General features: G+C 37.2%; 1 pseudogene; it reads right to left on the minus strand.

Annotated features, from left to right (window-relative positions):
• Positions 1 to 10,679: 10,679 nt before the first annotated feature.
• LOC108662025 (cytosolic sulfotransferase 15 pseudogene) lies at positions 10,680 to 11,856 on the minus strand (annotated as a pseudogene).
• Positions 11,857 to 12,789: the final 933 nt, after the last annotated feature.

The raw sequence follows: 12,789 nt of genomic DNA on the forward strand, positions 1-12,789 counted from the left end.
AACTCCTTTCCACCCATTTCAGGTTCAGTATAGACTGTAGATAGCTGATCTCATCGAGGACTACTATTGGATCTGCATTTTCCAAACCATAGGTTCACAGTCCTCTTTACTTTTGTTTATTCGGGGGCCCTCTGGTTATTGTAAATTAAATTAAATATTTTGGCTTACTGTATTTCAGTATGTATAAATTTATTTAGCTTTTACGCTATAAAAATTATTCACGTATAACTCTATAAATATTGTTTTATAAGAAAATAGAATATTTCCCTTAATATTTCTTTTATTTTCTTATTTTATTCAAATAACCGTAATTTCGTTTTAAATGAAGATTTTAGACTTTTAAACTCATTTTGAATATGAATTATGTATTTTGTACTTGTATATTACGTTTTAGCCAGTTTTGAAATTTTTGAGAAAAAAATGACCAAAATACCCCTATGTGGCGAAAATTTTATTTTGATTGTTTTTGATCTAAAATAGTATATATATTCTCTAAAAAATCGATATCTAACAATGATTGCTCACAAGAAAGGAAAGAAACTGATATGTAAGCCTTGCGGGGTTCCGGTTGGCATTCCGGATAATGAGTGTCAATCGGGACGTCGCGGCGATTGTCATGGGCCTGAGGGAGGTTCCGGGTCGTGACAATTCGATTGGTATCAGAGCTTTTGGTTTTAAAGATAAGAGTTTTTGGTTTTAAAGTGGTTTTAAAAATTTACAATATCAGTGTGGCCCCGGATTAAGTTAAGTTAGGTTGAATAGAATGCATGCATTTTCATATAGAGCCTAAGGTTCCCTAAGCTTACTCGTTTTCTCTTATAGATTATTATGCCTCCTCGACGCGGACGCCCACCTCTCACTAGATCGGTTGGGAGGGGAAGAGGTCGTTCCCAACGTCATCAGCCAAATACCATAGAGGACGAATCAGCTGCATCTACCCTTCGGGCAGCACCTGCTGCTGAGCAGGCCGATAGTCCTCCACATCCTCCATCTCCTCAGCCACCTACGGGTATTCCCGCCATGCCTACTGAGGCAGCACAAGCATTGGCAGCTTTCTTTGCAGCAATGGCTGGTCAAGCTCAGACTGGTCAAGTTCCACCTGTAGTGCCTCCAACTACTCCTTTAGTTCCACCACCAGTACAGGATGTATCCATTTCCAAGAAGCTGAAGGAGGCTAGGCAATTGGGTTGTGTATCTTTCACGGGTGAGTTGGATGCCACTGTGGCAAAGGATTGGATTAATCAGGTTTCAGAGACACTCTCTGATATGAGATTAGACGACGACATGAAGTTGATGGTGGCTACGAGATTATTAGAGAAGAGAGCTCGTACTTGGTGGAATTCGGTGAAGTCCCGTTCCGCTACTCCTCAGACATGGTCCAATTTTCTCAGGGAATTCGATGGTCAGTATTTCACTTATTTCCATCAGAAAGAAAAGAAGAGAGAATTTCTGAGTTTGAAACAGGGAAATCTAACTGTAGAGGAGTACGAGACTCGTTTTAACGAGTTGATGTTATATGTGCCGGATCTGGTGAAATCTGAGCAGGATCAGGCCAGCTATTTCGAGGAAGGGCTCCGTAATGAGATTAGAGAGCGAATGACAGTGACTGGTAGGGAGCCACATAAGGAGGTGGTACAGATGGCTTTACGGGCTGAGAAGCTCGCGATTGAGAATAGGAGGATTCGGACTGAGTTTGCAAAAAGGAGGAATCCTGGTATGTCTTCTAGTCAGCCAGTAAAAAGAGGCAAGGACTCAGCGATTTCAGGGAGTACTACTTCTGTTTCCGTGACATCTCCTCGACCTCCATTTCCACCATCACAACAGAGACCTTCGAGGTTTAGCAGATCTGCTATGACTGGTTCTGGGAGGAGTTTCGGAGGTTCTGACAGATGCAGAAATTGTGGGAATTATCATAGTGGGCTATGTAGAGAGCCAACAAGATGTTTCCAATGTGGACAAACGGGTCATATTAGGAGTAATTGCCCACGGTTAGGACGAGCCACGGTAGTTGCATCATCTTCACCAGCTCGCACTGATATACAGAGGAGAGATTCTTCTGGGTTGCCACCGAGACAGGGAGTAGCCATACGGTCCGGTGTGGAGAGTAATACCCCGGCACATCCACCTTCGAGACCACAGACTCGTACCTCGACAAGAGTTTTCGCTGTGACGGAAGATGAGGCACAGGTCCGACCTGGAGTAGTGACAGGTACTATGTCTTTATTTGATAAAGATGCTTATGTTTTGATAGATTCTGGCTCAGATAGGTCTTATGTGAGCACCACATTTGCATCAATTGTTGATAGAAACTTGTCACCATTAGAGGAAGAAATTGTAATTCATACCCCTTTAGGAGAAAAGCTAGTTAGAAACAGTTGTTATAGAGACTGTGGGGTAAGGGTAGAAGAGGAAGAATTTAGGGGTGACTTAATTCCTCTAGAGATCCTAGATTTTGATCTAATATTGGGTATGGACTGGTTAACTGAACATCGAGCGAACGTGGATTGTTTCCGAAAGGAAGTTGTTCTTCGAAATTCGAAGGGAGCAGAGATTGTGTTTGTAGGGAAACGTCGAGTATTACCGTCCTGTGTAATCTCGGCCATCAAAGCTTCAAAATTAGTGCAGAAAGGGTATCCGACTTATTTGGCATACGTTATTGATACTTCAAAGGGGGAACCTAAGTTAGAGGATGTCCCGATAGTAAGTGAGTTTCCTGATGTATTTCCTGATGATTTACCGGGACTGCCTCCTGATCGAGAGCTTGAGTTCCCTATTGATTTACTTCCAGGTACCGCACCTATTTCTATCCCTCTATATAGAATGGCTCCAGCAGAGTTGAAGGAGTTGAAAGTACAATTGCAAGAGTTGGTGGACAAGGGTTTTATACGCCCTAGTATATCTCCATGGGGAGCACCGGTTTTATTTGTGAAAAAAAAAGACGGTACACTTCGGTTATGTATCGATTACCGACAGCTTAACAGAATGACCATTAAGAACAAGTATCCGTTACCGAGGATTGATGATCTTTTCGATCAATTACAGGGAGCTACAGTGTTTTCCAAGGTTGATCTAAGGTCTGGGTATCATCAGTTGAGGATTAAAGAACAGGATGTACCCAAGACAGCATTCAGGACTCGGTACGGTCATTATGAGTTCTTGGTCATGCCTTTCGGGTTAACTAACGCACCGGCAGCTTTTATGGATCTCATGAATAGGGTGTTCCACCCTTACTTGGACAAGTTTGTTATTGTGTTCATTGATGACATACTGGTTTACTCGAGAGATAATGATGAGCACGCTGCCCACTTGCGTGTAGTATTACAAACTTTGAGGGAAAGACAGTTGTATGCAAAGTTTTCGAAGTGTGAGTTTTGGTTACAGGAAGTGGTATTCTTGGGACACGTAGTATCGAGAACTGGAATATATGTTGATCCTAAGAAAGTAGAGGCAATTTTACAATGGGAGCAACCTAAGACAGTGACGGAGATTCGTAGTTTCCTCGGATTAGCCGGTTATTATCGGAGGTTTGTTCAGGGGTTTTCCTTAATAGCAGCTCCTTTGACCCGTCTAACTCGTAAGGGAGTTAAGTTTGTGTGGGATGATGTTTGTGAGAATCGATTTCAGGAGCTAAAGAACCGGTTAACCTCCGCTCCCGTTTTAACACTTCCTGTTAATGGTAAGGGATTTGTAGTATATAGTGATGCTTCAAAGTTGGGGTTGGGGTGCGTATTGATGCAGAATGAAAAAGTTGTGGCTTATGCTTCTAGACAGCTAAAGAGGCATGAAGCAAATTACCCTGCCCATGATTTAGAGTTAGCAGCAGTGGTGTTTGCTTTAAAAATCTGGAGGCATTACTTGTATGGTGAGCATTGTCGGATATTTACGGATCATAAGAGTTTAAAATATTTGCTCACCCAAAAGGAGCTTAATTTGAGGCAAAGGCGATGGTTGGAGTTGATAAAAGATTATGACTTGGTGATAGACTATCATCCGGGAAAGGCGAACGTTGTAGCTGATGCCTTAAGTCGTAAGTCTTCATTGTCTTTAGCAGCGCTTCAGAGTTGTTATTTTCTAGCATTAATAGAGATGAAATCTCTTGGGGTCCAGTTGAGAAATGGTGAGGATGGATCCTTATTGGCAAACTTCATTGTACGACCTTCGTTACTTAATCAGATCAAGGACATTCAGAGGTCTGATGATGAGTTAAGAAAAGAAATTCAAAAACTGACCGATGGGGGAGTCAGTGAGTTCAGATTTGGAGAGGATAGCGTCTTGATGTTTAAAGATCGAGTTTGTGTTCCTGAGGGAAACCAGTTGAGACAGGCGATCATGGAAGAAGCTCATTCATCTGCTTATGCATTACATCCCGGAAGCACCAAGATGTATAGGACTATCAGGGAGAATTATTGGTGGCCAGGTATGAAGCGAGACGTAGCAGAATTCGTAGCAAAGTGTCTCGTATGTCAGCAAGTTAAGGCGGAGCATCAGAGGCCAGCAGGTACACTTCAGTCTTTACCTGTTCCCGAGTGGAAATGGGAGCATGTAACTATGGATTTTGTTTTGGGATTGCCGCGGACACAGAGGGGAAAGGATGCGATTTGGGTGATCGTAGATCGGTTGACTAAGTCCGCTCACTTTTTAGCTGTCCATAGTACATACTCTATTGAGAAGCTGGCTCAGCTCTATATAGATGAGATTGTGAGGCTACATGGAGTTCCCGTTTCTATAGTGTCAGACCGAGATCCTCGATTCACTTCTCGATTCTGGCCGAAATTTCAAGAAGCTCTTGGAACCAAATTGAAATTTAGCATTGCTTTTCACCCACAGACGGATGGTCAGTCAGAAAGGACTATCCAGACCTTGGAGGATATGTTACGGGCTTGTGTCATTGACTTTATTGGGAGTTGGGACAGACATTTGCCATTGGTGGAATTTGCTTACAACAATAGCTTTCAGTCTAGCATTGGTATGGCACCATACGAAGCTTTATATGGAAGGAAATGTCGTACTCCACTTTGTTGGGATGAAGTGGGTGAAAGAAAGTTAGTGAGTGTGGAATTGATCGAGCTAACTAATGACAAGATCAAGGTTATACGAGAGAGGCTAAAGGTAGCCCAGGATAGGCAGAAGAGCTATGCAGATAAACGGAGAAAAGACTTGGAGTTTGAGATCGATGATAAAGTTTTTCTTAAGGTTTCTCCTTGGAAAGGTAATAATTTGAATACTTTGAAGTATTAAATCTTATTGATTATACTATCATGATAAATTATGGTGTTTTATTGGATAATGAAAGGTGTGATTCGATTTGCGAAGAGGGGAAAGCTCAACCCGAGATATATTGGACCATTCCGAATAATTGAAAGGATTGGACCAGTGGCTTATCGGTTAGAATTACCTCCAGAGTTAGATCGGATCCACAACGTTTTCCATGTCTCCATGCTTAAGAAATATGTACCAGATCCCTCTCACGTCCTCGAAGCACCTCCGATCGAGTTGCATGACGATTTGAAGTTCGAGGTACAACCTGTGAGTATCTTGGATCGAAAGGATCGAGTACTGAGAAACAAGAGTATTTCAATGGTCAAAGTATTGTGGAAAAATGCTCGAATGGAGGAAATGACATGGGAAGTAGAGCATCAGATGAGGAACCAATACCCGCATCTATTTGTCGAATCTGGTAAGTGAAATTTTGAGGTCAAAATTTTATTTTAAGGGGGGTAGAATTGTAAAACCCAACCCTATAAATACATGTCATGACATACATGCACTGAGTAGCATGTTATTATGCTAGGAAAGCACATAAGAAAAGACGAAACTCGATATCGTACCTAACGGTACACTTGAGTTGATTTAACCTCGAACTAGTTCAAATAGGAATTGTAGGATGAAATTTAATATTTTATAGTCCAGGAATGACTAAAAATGATTGTTCGGAGTTCAAGGGTTCATTTGGGGTAAAATTAGAAATTTTGATATTCAAGGGCAAAATCGTAATTTTACCACCTAAGATAATAATTTGATCATGGAGTGAAATTTTTGATCAAGATTAACTATTTGGAGTATAATTTAATGATAGGAAGTGAAAAAGTTTAATTCTGGTGATTTTTGGAGTGTAGGGGCAAAATCGTAATTTTGCCACCCATGGACAAAATTTGAGATTTTGAGAGAATTTAGATCAAATTTGACAAATTGGAGAATGGTATGAGTATAAGGGGTGAAAAATATGTCTATGGGCAATTTTTCAATTTTTGGGGCAAAAATGTAATTTTTGACTTTTACGGGGGCAAAAGTGTAAATTGCAAAAATTACTCCACCGAGACTTTGGATGAGTCTGAGAATTTTATCTAAGCTATGAATATATGAGACAAGTGCATGGTGAAAATTTGGAAACAAATGGATGAAATTTTAAAGATGGGCCAATGGGAAAGTGACACATGGCATTTTTTAATGAAATAATATTATTTTAATGAAAAGTCAGCCATTTAAACCCAAATTTTGAGTGCTGGCCGGCCATAAGGAAGAAAAACAGAGGAAATAGAGAGGAAAGGAAGAAGAAAAGAAAAACCAAAGAGAAACAAGAAAATTCAAAGAGAAATTCGCGGTTTTCGACCGTTTACGCGTCTAACGGTAAGATTTTTCGATTTTAGCTTGATTCCTACCTTTCCTATGCCTTTATTTCCATTTAGCATGCTTGAGGAGAGAGATCAAAAAGTGATATCAAGGGCTGGACGAAATTGTAGGAGAGAGAAATTGAAATTTTTAGGTTTTGATTTTTAGTTAAATTGATAGTTTTAGTTAGTTAAATGTGTTTAGAAATTAAATTGGGCAAGAAATCAGTAAATTTTCACAATACCCACTCTTGGCTGAATGCTCAATGCTGTACAATGATGATGAATTGATTTTATTCTAAGGAAAATGAAGAGAAATGATGAAAAACGATTAAACGTGATAGAAAAACAAAGTAGAAAATTTACCGAGTTAATGTCCCATTTTTGGTCGAATTTTCCAAGGAAGGGAGTGAGCTGATTTGGTTGTTTTTAGAAGGTTATTGGCTGATATTTAATGGTTAGAAATGTTGGAGAGAGAATGGGATGATTTAGAGCTAAAATGGAGCGCGTTAGCAATTTATCGGGCAAAGTGCCAAAAATAGGTTAATACCGCATTTAAGCCGTTTTAGGCTATTGCATTTCATACCATGCATTAGTATAGGATTTAAGTTAATTATATAGTGATTTAGCATCAATGTGATGAATTGTGTAAATTTTTGTAATGTGTCTAGGAGGAGAGCCTTCCGGAAAAGGCAAAGAAGTCGTACCCGACAAGTAGTGATCGGGGCGCTTAGAAAGCTTTTAGTTTGTACAAACGGTGAGTAAACTTATTATTATTGTAAATTATCTAGAGTTTATTTTAAATGCCCTTTATGTATTTTAGGAAATGAGAACGAGATTAAAACGGGATTTTTGATGTTTTAGGAATAAATGTGACAAATAAAAATATATTGTATTGATTATGAAATTGAGTAATTGGAGGCTACAAATTGACTTGAAAAATATATATTTTCCTAGGAATGGCTTATGAGAAATGAGTATATGTGGCTATATTTTGTGAATGCATTGGGAAATTTATGTAAGTTGTTTTACTATACAGGCTGGATAAATAAATAAAAGCCACGTTATACTGTCGAAATTTTATTAAAATTGGTGGGTTAGTCACTGCAGTGACGGGTTTCCGTGGACTGCCTATTAGAGGGGCACGGTAAACCCAGTTATATAGTTACTCCGGTTGTAGAGGCGAGGAGGGTAACTCCCGGGGTAGTATTAGAGTTCACTTCACGTCGAACCCCCACGTGAATGTGTAACTCGGCCAACGCCAAGGAACGGCTGATTTTAAAAATAAAAATGTGTTTCACGTGTGAATATTTTAACACCCTTGGCGGACTCGGTTAGATGCCTCGGCCAAGGTATCCCTGAGGATTAGTTTTGGCTTGAGCCTTGTTTTAATAAAAGACATAAGCCTTAACAATTGTTTTGGTAAATTACAAATATTTTATGGTTTAAGAAATAAATTGAAAACATTATGAAATGGGTTGAAATTTATTGTTTAAACTTGCCTCCATTTTACTCGCCTTTAGATATTTATGATAATGTCTGTTTACTCATTGGGATTGCAAAATCTCACCCAACTCCTTTCCACCCATTTCAGGTTCAGTATAGACTGTAGATAGCTGATCTCATCGAGGACTACTATTGGATCTGCATTTTCCAAACCATAGGTTCACAGTCCTCTTTACTTTTGTTTATTCGGGGGCCCTCTGGTTATTGTAAATTAAATTAAATATTTTGGCTTACTGTATTTCAGTATGTATAAATTTATTTAGCTTTTACGCTATAAAAATTATTCACGTATAACTCTATAAATATTGTTTTATAAGAAAATAGAATATTTCCCTTAATATTTCTTTTATTTTCTTATTTTATTCAAATAACCGTAATTTCGTTTTAAATGAAGATTTTAGACTTTTAAACTCATTTTGAATATGAATTATGTATTTTGTACTTGTATATTACGTTTTAGCCAGTTTTGAAATTTTTGAGAAAAAAATGACCAAAATACCCCTATGTGGCGAAAATTTTATTTTGATTGTTTTTGATCTAAAATAGTATATATATTCTCTAAAAAATCGATATCTAACAATGATTGCTCACAAGAAAGGAAAGAAACTGATATGTAAGCCTTGCGGGGTTCCGGTTGGCATTCCGGATAATGAGTGTCAATCGGGACGTCGCGGCGATTGTCATGGGCCTGAGGGAGGTTCCGGGTCGTGACAGCATGTATGTCATGACATGTATTTATAGGGTTGGGTTTTACAGATCTCATCGAGGACTATTGTGAGATTTGCATTCTCTAAACCATAGGTTCACAGTCCTCTTTACTTTTAGTCATTCAGGGGTCCACTGGTTATTGTAAATTAAATATCATACTCTAGTTATGTGTACTACTGTATGTAGGAATTTATTTTGCTTTTACGCTGTAAAAAAATTATTTACGCAGTGTTTTAAAAATATTGTTTTATAAAAAAATCAAATATTTTACTTTATATTTCTTTTATTTTTTTATTATGTCCAATTAATCATAATTTCGTTTTAAATGAAGATTTTAGATTTTTAAACTCATTTTGATTATGAATTATATGTTCTGTACTCGTAATTACATTTTAGCCAGTTTCAAAATTTTTGAAAAAAATGACCAAAATACCTTTGTGAGACGAAAATTATTATTTTATTTGTTTTAAGTTGAAAACAGTTTAAAATCTTTTAAAACGTGGTAGTTGGCAACAATTCCTCACAGGGGAAATGAGAAGCTGATATTAAAACCTTACGGGATTTCGGTTGATATTTGGGTAATGAGTGTCAATTGGGATATCGCGGTGGTTGTCACGGGCTCGAGGGGAGTACCGGGTCGTGACAAGCATGGTAACCCAATTATATACTTACCTCCGGAGGGAGATGTTGGATAAAGTATCTCTTGAGGTAAAATTTGAGTGCACCTTACGTTCGGGCCACCACGTGAGAGTGAGACTCAGCCAACCCCAAGAAACGGCTGTGTGTCAGATGCGAAAACGTGTTTATAGGTATGGGACATTTAACAACCTTGGCAGTCTCAGTGGGATACCTTGACGAAGGTACCTGCGAGAATGATTCTAGCAGGGACCAAATTTAAGAAACTCATAAGCCGGGAAAATTTTGATGAAAAAGAAATTGTTTGGTATAGATCGAAACGAATTTTGCGTTATGAACATTATTGAGATATAACGTTTTTATATTGTCTCCATCTACTCGGCTTTAGATGCTTTTGATGGTAATTGTTTACTCACTGAGATTATGTAATCTCACCCCTCTTCCTATCCATTTTTCAGGCTCAGGATAGTTTGTTGATAGTTGATTAAGACAAGAATTAATCTCAGAGTTGCATCCTAGAAAGTAAAGGTTCGTAGCCCTACACCTTCTTGGTCAGTTAGGGGCCCACGTGTCACTGTAAAAAAAATTTTATACTTCAGTTATCTGATTTAAAGTATGTATGAACATATTTAGCTTTTACACCATGTTTTTGGCGGGTTTCGATATTTTAAAAAAAATGACGAAAATGCCCTTGTGAGTCAAAAAATAATATTTTATTATTTTGATTTGGAAACGACTTATAATTTCTTAAAATGCAAGATTTAATAACTGTCGCTCATCGGGGAGATGAGGAAGCTGATGCTAAGCCTTGTGGGATTTTGATCGGCATACAAGGTAATGAATGCCTATCGGGACGTCGCGACGGTTGTCACAAGCCCGATGAGAGTTCCGGGTCGTGACATATTGCATGTAGAGAGATGAAAAACTTTATAAATTCTTGGATACAAAATGACTAATAAACAATTAAACATGTTCATGATGTTAACATCATGCAAACAAATTATTAAATTATTTTTTGCCTCAATCAAATTATGATTATATAGGGAAATTAAAGAAGTCTTTAACAGACTCATATTCTTTGCCTTCGCGTGAAGGTCACACTCAGTCAAGACATTTCATTACAAGCACCACGGCCGATTACCTTAAGCCCAAATTACAACAAGAAGGACACTAGAGAAGCATAAAACATCATTAAAAAACATAATCACTAAATGACAGAACTGAACAAACAAAAAGTATTAGACATCCTCCATTCCCAAGCGGTCTGAAGCAACAAGCCAGAGACATAAAGCTGCCCTTTGGAAACCATTATTAGATAGACATATTATCTTGACGCTTGGTAACTGATCCCAACCATATAAAGCTTCTTTAAAAGTTTTGACGAGACAATTTGAATGTTAAACCTGACTTATCTAACTTTTCTTGTATAAGCTTCTTGAAACGCTCCACCATGGAAGGCGTGAGATAATTGCCCCAATTTCCTACTTCAGCTTTCCTAAAAAAGGTGTCGTGTGGAATTCCGAAGGTGTGCATGCCATTCTTGTTCACGTCCAATTCTTTCAAGTTCCCAAAGCTACACATTCTTGCTATTTCTTCTACAACTCGTTTCTCTTCCACTTCCGAGAAAGGAAAACCCACGAATTTTCCCAATTTTTTTATGTGAAAATTAATGTTTTCCTTGAGATCTTCATATTGTAAAAACAATATTTGGTTGGGATTTTCTTGACTTGCCTTCCAATACCCTAGTACATGATCAAAAAATGGTCCAAAACCATGGATTCCTTGACAAAACTTGTCAAATGCTTCATTGAGGGATAAAGGCTCTACATTTTCGGGTCGAAGTTTGTCAGTAAAAAACCACAAAGAAATGAACATATCCATCGGATTTCTACATATGTAGACAATCTTAGAGTTGGAATCTTTAATGGAAGGTGACAAAGAAGCATAAGGTAAATGGGTTGAGAACATTCTTGGTTGATAAGGGCAGCTATTTTCGAGATCCGGACAAGGATTGTTCAAGTAAAGATCAAACTCAAAAGACTGGAATAAGTTGGTGAGGGCCTGAGCTGAGCAAGGGATTTTCTTCCCTTGCAAATTGATTGCGGTTCACAATAGAGAAAGTCAAGGCCTTAAGCCAGGTAGTGCCAGATTTTGGGATACTTTTAAGAAAAATATCAGAATCAAGTGCTTGGAAATGTTTCTGGAAAGAAATCATGGCTCTAAACACACGAGATGAACACCAAAATCCTTGGTAGAAATAAAGATGAGTTCCATACCAGCCTTTTTCTTTTGGGAGAGTTTGCACCAATTCTTGGAATTCATCATCATCCCATGGCTCCTCCTTGTCTTGGGGTACTATTGAAGCAATGTCTTCGGAGATAATTTCTGTTGCGTCCATAATAAAACTGGAGGAAGAGGTAGAAATGGAGAAGAATACATATACTCTCTTTATATAGACTAGGGTGGTGTCCGTAGCTACGCTACAAAAAATATCACAGGAAATATTAATTATGTTATAGTGGATTTCAATTTGGTATCTTTAAAAGAGTTTGTAAAGAAAGCAATATTATATTAGTCAACTGTATGAATGTTCGGTTTTTACTAATAGAGGAAAAAATAAACTGATATTAATTTAAAATAATTATTTATTCTGATTTCAATTACCGGAAACTTACACCTACGTATATGATTATAAAACAGTAAAATATTAAGAAATGAGAGAGTATATAACATGTACTATTGACAGATTAAGATAAACAATTGTACAATATAAAACAACCGTATAATATAAAGATCCTATCAATATAAAAAACTTACTAATTTCTAATAATATATCTTTTATATATAAAACGAATAGCTAAAGGTTGTCAAATCTAGTTGATTTATTTGTTCAATGATGATTATGTGCTATGTACAGTAAGAAATGAATAAACCTTCTTGACTTTTTTATTTTGTTCAATGAATTGGATAAATATTTATTGAAATTTAAACATTCATGTATAAAAGAGATGTCTAAATACTATAGATTCAGATTCATGCAGAATAAGAGGATATAAACAGAAAATAATATTAAATTATAATTAATAAATATTAAATGAATATATATTCTAAACATTAAAAATTAAAAATTATTGTTTTCAAGTATTTTTTTACTAAAACAAATAAAAATAAAAAAACCCTTCAAATGTTAAAAAACAATGCAGCTTTGACATAAGGTGTAAAAAAAATTAATTTAATTGAGAATGACAATTAATTGATCCAATTAGATATCCTATTTAAAACAAAATTTATCCAAAAAAGATGATAATCCTATAAAAAATTATTATATATA

Source organism: Theobroma cacao, chromosome 5 (assembly GCF_053813885.1).
Source record: "Theobroma cacao isolate CCN51 chromosome 5, ASM5381388v1, whole genome shotgun sequence".
Taxonomy (NCBI): Eukaryota; Viridiplantae; Streptophyta; class Magnoliopsida; order Malvales; family Malvaceae; genus Theobroma; species Theobroma cacao.